This window comes from Xyrauchen texanus, chromosome 12 (genome assembly GCF_025860055.1).
Source record: "Xyrauchen texanus isolate HMW12.3.18 chromosome 12, RBS_HiC_50CHRs, whole genome shotgun sequence".
Taxonomy (NCBI): domain Eukaryota; kingdom Metazoa; phylum Chordata; class Actinopteri; order Cypriniformes; family Catostomidae; genus Xyrauchen; species Xyrauchen texanus.
The window spans coordinates 44394734-44406844 of NC_068287.1; the positions used below are offsets into that span (position 1 = coordinate 44394734).

At 39.8% G+C, this 12111-nt stretch overlaps 1 protein-coding gene across 5 annotated transcripts in view; it reads left to right on the forward strand.

Annotated features, from left to right (window-relative positions):
- The window catches only part of LOC127653192 (uncharacterized), a 104258-nt gene that overhangs the window by 57048 nt on the left and 35099 nt on the right, over window positions 1–12111 (forward strand). The window lies entirely within an intron of this gene.

Genomic DNA, 12111 nt, shown 5'->3' on the forward strand with positions numbered 1-12111 from the left:
ATAAAAACTGTTTAAAAATTCAAGTTTCACCGTGTAGCATTTAAAGAACACAAGATAAAGTTTCTTCAAGTAATATTAACCACAGACCTTAATTATAATTCTAAAAAGTTAAAAACACATTGGAAATTATATAAAGTTCTATAAAGAAACTATTTAATGATAATTATCTCAATAAACAAAATTACATGAACTCATGAAAAGGTGAAACTGTTATTTGTTAAAGTTTTTTCAGCTATAATAACTCAAATTCTACAGAAACTCTTACCTCCACTGAAGATAAAGAGACACACAAGTAACATAATTCCCCCCAATGATCCAGAAGATATGCGAGGTGTATTATTACTATAATCTGCACTCTTCTTCCAGACATATGCAAAGAGAACTGGCAGAAAAATACATTCAAAATAAATATTAATATGTATAAATAAATACAGGATCAATTATATAAAGTGCAATAAAATGACAGATATGAAGCAACATTAAGGTGTACTTTACTCTTTTAAAAGAAACCTTTTATATCAATTTAATATCTCATAAAATATTGTACAATTTGGACTAATTAAATAGTGCTTTTCCTATGGAATGATATTAATCTCATTATTATTAATGAATGCACACACAATTATTCATGTACTAGATACATTTTGTGAATGTATTTTACTAACCACAAACAAATGCCAGTGAGTATAAATGTTCTGCTTTGTATTAAAGTGTGACAATTTCCGTGTGCAAAAAGGAATCCGTGCATTTGTGGATCAGGCGACACGCGTGCATTTATTGATTCCTTGTTCGAGTCGATCCTGTTCGGTTCATTTGGATTTTGAGACTTGTTTTCCGCACTTTCAGCATTGAGGATCCACACGCAACTGAAAGGCAAGGCAGGCAGCTACCACTAGATGGCAGTCGCAGAGAATTACAGAGTTGGCCTGCCCTGGTTTGAGAACAGATGATAATGGACATTGTTCGCATTCTCCCGAAGAACCTTTAAAACATGGATAATACCATTTTAAACCAACAAGCTGGTTGGGTAAGTAACACTAATCTTTTTTTCTTTTATTGCATACTGAAAAGAAGAAAAAAAAAGTAACTTCCTATAGACTAGCAAGTTAAAAACAATGTACATTTGATATATTTCACATATTGATTACATTTTATAAATATTCATTTGATGAGATATTAACAAAACAATGTTGGCTCTTCATTATGTATGTTAGATTATTGTTTCGAGTGCGAGCTGATCAGGGAGGAGAGAATGTTGGCGTGGCTCGTCTGATGTTTTCTGTACGTGGAGAAACTGCAAGAAAAACAAAACTAAGGACACTTGTGACAAATGTCAAAAGGTACTGTGTGGGATCTACACATGGAAGGTAGAGAGTACATGTGTTGAGTAATCGATCCACAAGCGTCAGTGAATGATGTGCGGGGTTTGCCCCCAAAACAACCAGATGCCTTGTTCAAGTGAGCCCACTTTTAGGAGAATTCGTTCATAATGATTTTACAGCATACTATTTTCATTATAGTTTTACAGCATGATATTTTTGCTCACAGTAAAACAAATATTGCTTTCTAAATCAGTTCGTTTTCCCACAGTTTAGCTGAATGTTCATATTCTTTATTAACCGCTTTGGCCATTTTGGGTTTGGCCTATATGTGTTTACATGTCTAAGGTTTTTACTATGCATTGAAATACACATTGGTGATGTTTTTATAAGCTATTGTATTGATTTGTATTTATTTTACAAAGAAAATAATTTAATATAAATAATCAAAGTTGTATCTGTAATCAGCTACAATAGCAAGTTCTGTGGTTGTCGATGAACTAATACATTTTCACATTCATTAGAATTTAAATTTCGTGTCCTGGTGTTTATTATTAATATAACAGATTAATTTATTCATGGATTTTGATTCCAGTGGTGGCTGCATTGGATTGTTTCCAATTCGTGTTGTCCAAACATTTCCAATAACTCCAGAGCGTTGTAAAGTCCAAAAGTCAACATGTTTTGAAAAAATATAGATTTAATAATTTCCCAAATTCACAACATGTTTTTATCTAATGAAATATTCCGCCTCAATCCATGTTTGTTGGCGTTTAGACTTTCAGAAACATTTTCACTGTGGTGAAAAAACTTGCTGGACACAAAGCGAGGCACGCACCTTCCGGGACAGTCTAGCAGCTAATATACATATATTTTTTGTATAGTCTAGCACTATTATATATTACAAAAAAAGATTGTATTATATTGGACTATCTGCGTTCGCTTGGCGCTCCATTTAATCCATATTATTCTATTTTATTCAAATTGAGGATTTTGTTCGAGGATTTTCACATTTTTTAGGGTGATGACGATATAAATAAAATATGACGACAGACATTAGAAGCTTCATTCTAAAACCTCAATAGAAGTGTCGAATGTAAATATGACATGACATTTGGTACAGTCTAGTATGAACGGTCAGAATGAGCGCTATGGCCATTCTAGTAGTTACAGAATTCCGGTAGTTCTCGTGTTAAATGCAAGTACAAGTCTATTGCTTGATTAGTGTCCTTTGGAAGATCAAAGCGTGTCTCAGCCATGACAGTATTACAAATGTCATAGACAGTAATGTCTTTGTATTGAAGGCCAAGTTTAAAATATATCTCTATAAATTCATGCGCATCCATGCTCTCAGTATCTTTGAGTAAATGAATGATGCAATGACACAATCGGAAAAGAGCTATACACACACCGGAAACTGTAACGCGTGCGCACGCGAAAGTCTCTTAGATTTTTATTTTTTTGCACAGGTCACTTCGGGGGCTCCGACCATTAGGAAGATGCTCGTGGAAATTCTATAACTACTAGAAGTTTTTTCACCACAGTGAAAATGTTTTTGAAAGTCTAAACGCCAACAAACATGGATTGAGGCGGAATATTTCATTAGATAAAAACATGTTGTGAATTTGGGAAATTATTAAATCTATATTTTTTCAAAACATGTTGACTTTTGGACTTTACAACGCTCTGGAGTTATTGGAAATGTTTGGACAACACGAATTGGAAACAATCCTATGCAGCCACCACTGGAATCAAAATCCATGAATAAATTAATCTGTTATATTAATAATAAACACCAGGACACGAAATTTAAATTCTAATGAATGTGAAAATGTATTAGTTCATCGAAAACCACAGAACTTGCTATTGTAGCTGATTACAGATACAACTTTGATTATTTATATTAAATTATTTTCTTTGTAAAATACAAACAAATCAATACAATAGCTTATAAAAACATCACCAATGTGTATTTCAATGCATAGTAAAAGCCTTAGACATGTATGAAACACATATAGGCCTAACCCAAAATGGCCAAAGCGGTTAATAAAGAATATGAACATTCGCTAAACTGCGGGAAAACGAACTGATTTAGAAAGCAATATTTGTTTTACTGTGAGCAAAAATATCATGCTGTAAAACTATAATGAAAATAGTATGCTGTAAAATCATTCTGAACGAATTCTCCTAAAAGTGGGCTCACTTGAACAAGGCATCTGGTTGTTTTGGGGGCAAACCCCGCACATCATTCACTGACGCTTGTGGATCGATTACTCAACACATGTACTCTCTACCTTCCATGTGCAGATCCCACACACTACCTTTTGACATTTGTCACAAGTGTCCTTAGTTTTGTTTTTCTTGCAGTTTCTCCACGTACAGAAAACATCAGACGAGCCACGCCAACATTCTCTCCTCCCTGATCAGCTCGCACTCTAAACAATAATCTAACATACATAATGAAGAGCCAACATTGTTTTGTTAATATCTCATCAAATGAATATTTCCATCCATCCATCCATCCATCGTCAACCGCTTATCCTGTGTACAGGGTCGCGGGGGGCTGGAGCCTATCCCAGCTAACATTGGGCGAAAGGCGGGGGACACCCTGGACAGGTCGCCAGTCCATCGCAGGGCCAAATGAATATTTATAAAATGTAATTGATATGTCAAATATATCAAATGTACATTGTTTTTAACTTGCTAGTCTATAGGAAGTTACTTTTTTTTTCTTCTTTTCAGTATGCAATAAAAGAAAAAAAGAAAAAAAGATTAGTGTTACTTACCCAACCAGCTTGTTGGTTTAAAATGGTATTATCCATGTTTTAAAGGTTCTTCGGGAGAATGACAAAATGTCCATTATCATCTGTTCTCAAACCAGGGCAGGCCAACTCTGTAATTCTCTGCGACTGCCATCTAGTGTTAGCTGCCTGCTTTGCCTTTCAGTTGCGTGTGGATCCTCAATGCTGAAAGTGCGGAAAACAAGTCTCAAAATCCAAATGAACCGAACAGGATCGACTCGAACAAGGAATCAATAAATGCACTCGTGTCGCCTGATGCACAAATGCACGGATTCCTTTTTGCACACGGAAATTGTCACACTTTAATACAAAGCAGAACATTTATACTCACAAACATGACTTTATTTGTACAAATTGCTGCACATTTATGTAATTCTTAATTCTACAGACACCGGTTGAAAAGCATTTGTTTCATTGTATAGTGACACACATTTACGAATCGTGTTTACGTTAATGAAGAGCACTGGCTTGTTCGTTAGTTGTGTGTGTGTGTGTGTGTGTGTGTGTGTGTGTGTGTGTGTGTGTGTGTGTGTGTGTGTGTGTGTATGTGTGGGTGGAATGCTGTAAACTGCGAAAAGGAAGTCTCAAAATCCAAATGAACCGAACACGATCGATTCGAACAAGATGTCAACAAATGCACGCGCGTCTTCTGATCCACAAATGCACGGATTCATTTTTGCATGAGCAATTTTTGATTTATTAATGTAGAACAGAACATGTTTATTTGCAAACATGTCTGTATTTGTACAAATCGCTGCACAATCATTCAATCCCGAATTCCACAGATTCAAATCAAATGGCATTTGTTTGTGGTTAGTAAAATACATTCACAAAATGTATCTAGTACATGAATAATTGTGTGTGCATTCATTAATAATAATGAGATTAATATCATTCCATATTTTCCTTTCTGATTGTCCCTCAGAGAGATTAAAACTCTATACAAGCAGCTGTTCTGCATGCGTATAAAGAAATACTTTATATAACTCATTTTTTTAGTGTGTGTAAACTACAACATTTTTTGGCATATATTTTATTTTTCTATAATGTAATATACTTCCCAATAACAATAAACATGTCGAATTCAGTGTAATATTTTACCCACCTGAATAAACGACGATTGTTAAAACAGCAAATTCTCTTCCTATACGTGAAAACCTAATCCATGATTTAATATCGTCTGTAAACAGAAAATATTTGATACACCAATTTAAAATAATGAAAAGCTCAAATGGATTGCCACAATAATAACACAAACACTCTTAAATGTTTGTACTTTATGAAAATATTTAAATACAATAAAGTTTTTTACCAATCTGCTTTGTTAAAAGGAAAATCATTCAAACATACCTTGAAGATAATTTAAAAAGGGCAAAGCCCACAACAACATCACAGGCCTCAGAATATAAAGAGCACAGCATGGGACGGTCTCATTCAGAAATCCTGGAACACATTTTTAAAGATGGACGTTAGTTATATACAGTATATTATGCTTTGATCTTCTTCTCAAGCCATTTCTTTGTTGACTTGGATTTGGGGTCATTTATCATGCTGAAAGATACAATTCCTCTTCATCTTCAGATTTCTTGCAGGTTTTGTGCCAACATGGATTGGTATTTGGCACTATCCGTGCCCCAGTCCCAGCTGAAAAGAAGTCGTCCTGCACTGTCGATATGATGGTCACTGGGGGATGAGTTGTCTTTCTCCCAAACATTTCTTTTAGAATAATGGGTAAAAAAAATGTCCTTGGTTTCATTAGACCATAAAACATTTTGTCACATGGATTTTGGGTGATTGGATATATGTTCTGGCAAATTTTAAGTGAGCGTGCAAGTTTGTTTGTTTTGTGCCACCCTACCCCACATCCCAGACAAATGAAGAATACGGGATATTGTTGTCACATGCATCGAGTACTTGCCAGATATTCCTGCAGCTCCTTTAATGTTGCTGTAGGTCTCCTAGCAGCCTCCCTGATAAGTATTCTTATTTTATTTCTTATTTTTAGTTTAGCTTATGGGAACGTCACTGCTGTGCCCCATTTTACACCACTTATGGACAATAGCCTTCACAATGTTTACCATGGCACATCTAATGCTTCACACATTCTTTTTAACCCCTCTTCTGATTGGAAACATTTCACATTGAGATCACATCACGTGTAAGATCTTTGCGGACCATGACTTCAGTAGTTGAATGCAACTAAGAACATGCCAAGAAACAGTATTAAAAACAGTATTAAAAACCCTAACACCACACACTTAAAATCATGTGGATACAGGTCAGGAGCTTCAATTAATGTTCACATCAACCATCAGAATGGTTAAAAATGTGATCTCAGTGACTTCGTGCATGGGTTGATTGTTGGTGCCAGATGGGCTGGTTTGAGTATTTCTGGGATTTTCACACACAACAGTCTCAGGAATTTACTCCGAATGTTGCCAAAAACAAAAAACATCCAGTTAGCATCAGTTCTGCAGACAGAAATGCCTTGTTGATGAGAGAGGTCAACAGAGAATGGCCAGACTGGTTTGAGCTGACAGAAAGTCTACGGTAACTCAGATAACCACTCTGTACAATTGTGATGAGAAGAAAGCACAACACGTCAAACCTTGAGGCAGATGGGCTACAGCAGCAGAAGCACACATCAGGCACTTTAGTAGGACCATAGTGTTACTAATAAAGTACTCAGTGAGTGTATGGAAACGTTTCACATCGCTCTTTAACATGCAACAGAAGTACATTGAGACCACTTTGTGTCAATCTTCAAAAAGGACAGAAATACGATGTACGATAGCTTTTTGTGAGAAACAGACTGAAATGTAAACCATTATTCACAGAAGATATTCCCTACAACTGTAGCTCTCAAGTCTCATTTGTGCCTCCACATGATCAAACTTAGCTCAATATAGCTAGCATGTTGTTGCACTGGGTTTAATGTCAATGATGGCAAACGCCATTGGTTCACAAAAGTCTCATCAGAGATAGCAACACTTGAAGCTTCTCTTTTTCATTGTGTCTATGTGCTTTTTTCCTTTTTTATTTTAGAATCAACTGGAGTGTGTAAAGTAGGGGTGAGACAGGTGGAGGTACGATCTGAACCAAGGTCCCCATGAGCAAACCGCTCTAATGGCTTCTGAGCATGTGCAAAGCCCATTGCACCACAACTCTGATACAGCACTCAAGTTTGAATATGCAGAAGCACAAATGAGATTGATTATCACTCTTTAAATATTGTGATTTAAATGTTCATTATTCACAAACAAAACCAACACCACAGAACTGCAATACTCACCCTCAGTGACACCCCAGACAATGAAAGCCAAAAACATACAGATGTTTGGACAAAAGACAAGAGAAACCTGAAGAGTCCACACTGTTCTGCTGGTTTCTAGATGGGAGATTCAGAATAATTACAGTTAACTGACACTTTTTGCATTAGACTGCAATAGATTGCAGACCACATGCACCCATAGTACAAAGGGGCCTCACTTTGTTCCAGATAGGTAGCAGATACCCTAACCCCGCCCCCACTTTAATCCTAACCATATGGAGCCTGTAAGACTGAGTGGCCTCCAGGAACAAAGTATGGCACCTTTCTCCCATCGCGGCCACATGCAGAGTTTCATCACAGGAAATTAGAACATTACGAATAAGATCACACCTGTCTTTTTTAATTTCCAGTAGATCAGACAGCACAGCAGAAGTGCAGATCCAGATGCAGCACTACAGAAAAATAGCACCACTATGTGTAAATCAGAGAAACCTGTGAAACACAAACATAAGTTACAAAACTTGGCATATATCTGGACTGAATAAACCTATATATTATGGTTTTCTGCTTATTATTTTTTTATCATCTTCTAGCTGGGAGTTTGTGGTGGCTCATATAACTGTATGGTAAAAAGTTGTGAAATTTGGCACACTGGTAGGAAATACAGTGGGTACGGAAAGTATTCAGACCCCCTTAAATTTTTCACTCTTTGTTATATTGCAGCCATTTGCTAAAATCATTTAAGTTAATTTGTTTTCCTCATTATTGTACACACAGCACCCCATATTGGCAGAAAAACACAGAATTGTTGACATTTTTGCACATTTATTAAAAAAGAAAAACTGAAATATCACATGGTTCTAAGTATTCAGACCCTTTGTTCAGTATTTAGTAGAAGCACCCTTTTGATCTAATACAGCCATGAGTCTTTTTGGGAAAGATGCAACAAGTTTTTCACATCTGGATTTGGGTATCCTCTGCCATTCCTCCTTGCAGATCCTCTCTAGTTCTGTCAGGTTGGATGGTAAACGTTGGTGGACAGCCATATTCAGGTCTCTCCAGAGATGCTCAATTGGGTTTAAGTCAGGGCTCTGGCTGGGCCATTCAAGAACAGTCACAGAGTTGTTGTGAAGCCACTCCTTCGTTATTTTAGCGGTGTGCTTAGGGTCATTGTCTTGTTGGAAGGTGAACCTTCGGCCCAGTCTGAGGTCCAGAGCACTCTGGAGAAGGTTTTCGTCCAGGATATCCCTGTACTTGGCTGCATTCATCTTTCCCTCGATTGCAACCATTCGTCCTGTCCCTGCAGCTGAAAAACACCCCCACAGCATGATGCTGCCACCACCATGCTTCACTGTTGAGACTGTATTGGACAGGTGATGAGCAGTGCCTGGTTTTCTCCACACATACCGCTTAGAATTAAGGCCAAAAAGTTCTATCTTGGTCTCATCAGACCAGAGAATCTTATTTATCACCATCTTGGAGTCCTTCAGGTGTTTTTAGCAAACTCCATGCAGGCTTTCATGTGTCTCGCACTGAGGAGAGGCTTCCGTCGGGCCACTCTGCCATAAAGCCCCGACTGGTGGATGGCTGCAGTGATGGTTGACTTACTACAACTTTCTCCCATCTCCCAACTGCATCTCTGGAGCTCAGCCACAGTGATCTTTGGGCTCTTCTCCCCCGATAGCTCAGTTTGGCCGGACGGCCAGCTCTAGGAAGGGTTCTGGTCGTCCCACACGTCTTCCATTTAAGGATTATGGAGGCCACTGTGCTCTTATGAACCTTAAGGGCAGCAGACATTATTTTGTAACCTTGGCCAGATCTGTGCCTTGCCACAATTCTGTCTCTGAGCTCTTCAGGCAGTTCCTTTGACCTCATGATTCTCATTTGACCTCATGATTCTCAGGTGTGTGGCTTTCCTAATCAAGTCCAATCAGTATAATCAAACACAGCTGGACTCAATTGAAGGTGTAGAACCATCTCAAGGATGATCAGAAGAAATGGACAGCACCTGAGTTAAATATATGAGTGTCACAGCAAAGGGTCTGAATACTTAGGACCATGTGATTTTTCAGTTTTTCTTTTTTAATAAATGTGCAAAAATGTCAACAATTCTGTGTTTTTCTGTCAATATGGGGTGTTGTGTGTACAATAATGAGGAAGAAATATGAACTTAAATTATTTTAGCAAATGGCTGCAATATAGTAAGTAAGTAAGTAAGTAAGTAAGTAAAGTTTATTTATAAGGCGCTTTTCACAGATAAAATCACAAAGTGCTGTACAGGAGGATAAGTAAAAACAAACAGTATAAAATGTATATACATATGTAAGATTAAAGTGACACTAGTAAAAACGTCTCGGGTTACATGTGTAACCCTTGTTCCCTGAAAAAGGCGGAACGAGATGTTGCGCTGCTAAGCGCTAGGGGAACAACTCTTGCTGTGAGCCAAGCTGAAATAATGTGTGAAACACGTCAATGAACATTGACCGGAATTTATAGCCTCGGCTGATGTAATCATTAGATGCACCTGAGGCCAGGCTATAAATGGATACGTCACCAGGTGTCGTCAGATACTTCTTTTTGAAGAGCAGTCCTGGGACGTCCCAGTGCGGCAAAGCAGCGCAACATCTCGTTCCGCCTTTTTCAGGGAAGAAGGGTTACACATGTAACCCGAGACGTTCCCTTTACAAAAGGCTTCACTACGATGTTGCGCTGCTAAGCGCTAGGGGAACGCAATACCCACGCCGCCGCGACTTGGGGCTGTCCGGACCCCTACGGTTGTGCAGTGTACTCACAAAAACGCGAGAGGTCTCAGACATGAGCTTCAGATGTCGACTCAAGGGCATAAGAGCCCGGAGTAGCATAAACATCTAAACCATTCAATTTTGATGAATGTGTGCGGAGAGGACCAGCCTGCCGCATCACAAACTTGTTCAGGCATGAGCTGAGATGTCGACTCAAGGGCATAAGAGCCCGGAGTAGCAAAGCATCTAACCCATAAAGTTCGATGAATGTGTGCGAAGAGAACCCTGTCGCAACACAAACTTGTCATAAAAACTGATGAATGTGAGCGGAGAGGACCAGCCTGCCGCATCACAAACCTGTTCAGGCATGAGCTGAGATGTCGTCTCAAGGGCATAGGAGCCCGGAGTAGCAAAGCATCTAACCCATAAAGCTTGATGAATGTGTGCGAAGAGAACCCTGTTGCACCACAAACTTGTCATAAAACTGATGAATGTGAGCGGAGAGGACCAGCCTGCCGCATCACAAACTTGTTCAGGTATGAGCTGAGATGTCGACTCAAGGGCATAAGAGCCCGGAGTGCAGAACATCCAAACTAAAAAGTCCAATGAATGTGTGCGGAGAGGACAACCTGCCGCATCACACACTTGTTTAGGCATGGGCTGAGATGCCGACTCAAGGGCATAAGAGCCCGGAGTAGCAAAGCATCTAGCCCATAAAGTTCGATGAATGTGTGCTGAAGAGAACCCTATCGCAACACAAACTTGTCATAAAACTGATGAATGTGAGCGGAGAGGACAAGCCTGCCGCATCACAAACTTGTTCAGGTATGAGCTGAGATGTCGACTCAAGGGCATAAGAGCCCGGAGTGCAGAACATCCAAACTAAAAATGTCCAATGAATGTGTGCGGAGAGGACAACCTGCCGCATCACACACTTGTTTAGGCATGGGCTGAGATGCTGACTCAAGGGCATAAGAGCCCGGAGTAGCAAAGCATCTAGCCCATAAAGTTCGATGAATGTGTGCGAAGAGAACCCTATCGCAACACAAACTTGTCATAAAAACTGATGAATGTGAGCGGAGAGGACAAGCCTGCCGCATCACAAACTTGTCCAGACATGAGCTTGAGATGTCGACTCAAGGGCATAAGAGCCCGGAGTGGCAAAACATCCAAACTATAAAAATCCAATGAATGTGTGCGGAGAGGACAACCTGCCGCATCACAAACTTGCTGCAGAGGGAGACCTCTAGCCAAGGTTTTAGAGGAGGAGAGCCCTCTGGTAGAGTCGCCCTGAAACCTACTGGCGAAGCTTGACCGCGCACCTCGTAGGCCCGGGCAATAATGAGGATGCCTCTTTGAGGGCACCCCGCCCACCAAGCCGTGGCAAACCGCAGTGGCCACATAGAACCTGGCAGTGGCGAAGCAAGTGCCCGCTGACAGTTCTTTCTACAGAAAATCCAGAACTGAAACAAACTGGCAGTTAGCTGGTTCTGTAATAAGAACTTTAGTAGAAGGAAACGCATGCAGGTGCATTTGCGTTACTACGTTCAGCCCCTCCCAAGGGGGAGGGGGAGGGGGGGACTGGGCGACTAGGGGAGAAGTAGAGGAGACATTGCGCTATCAACAGAGGCGAAGAGGTCCTCTTCTGCCCTGTAAAATCTACCCAGATCAGTTCCAAGTGGAGGGAGCCCTAGCACTTGAAATGGTCTCGATAATCTCAAGAGAAAAAACCCCGTGAACCTCATTTGGTACCCTTAGGGGCCAGACATGAAAGGTTTCACAATTCGGGCCGGGGATGAAATATCGTCCCGTGCCTGAGACAGAAGGTCCCTCCTGTCCGGAATCGCCCAAGGCGAGCCGTCGAGGAGAGATATAATTTCTGAGAACCAAATCCTGTTCGGCCAGTGAGGCGCTATCAGTAAGAGGCAAGACCCTTGCTGGCGAACTCTGGCTAAGACTCCCAGGAGCAGAGAAACCGG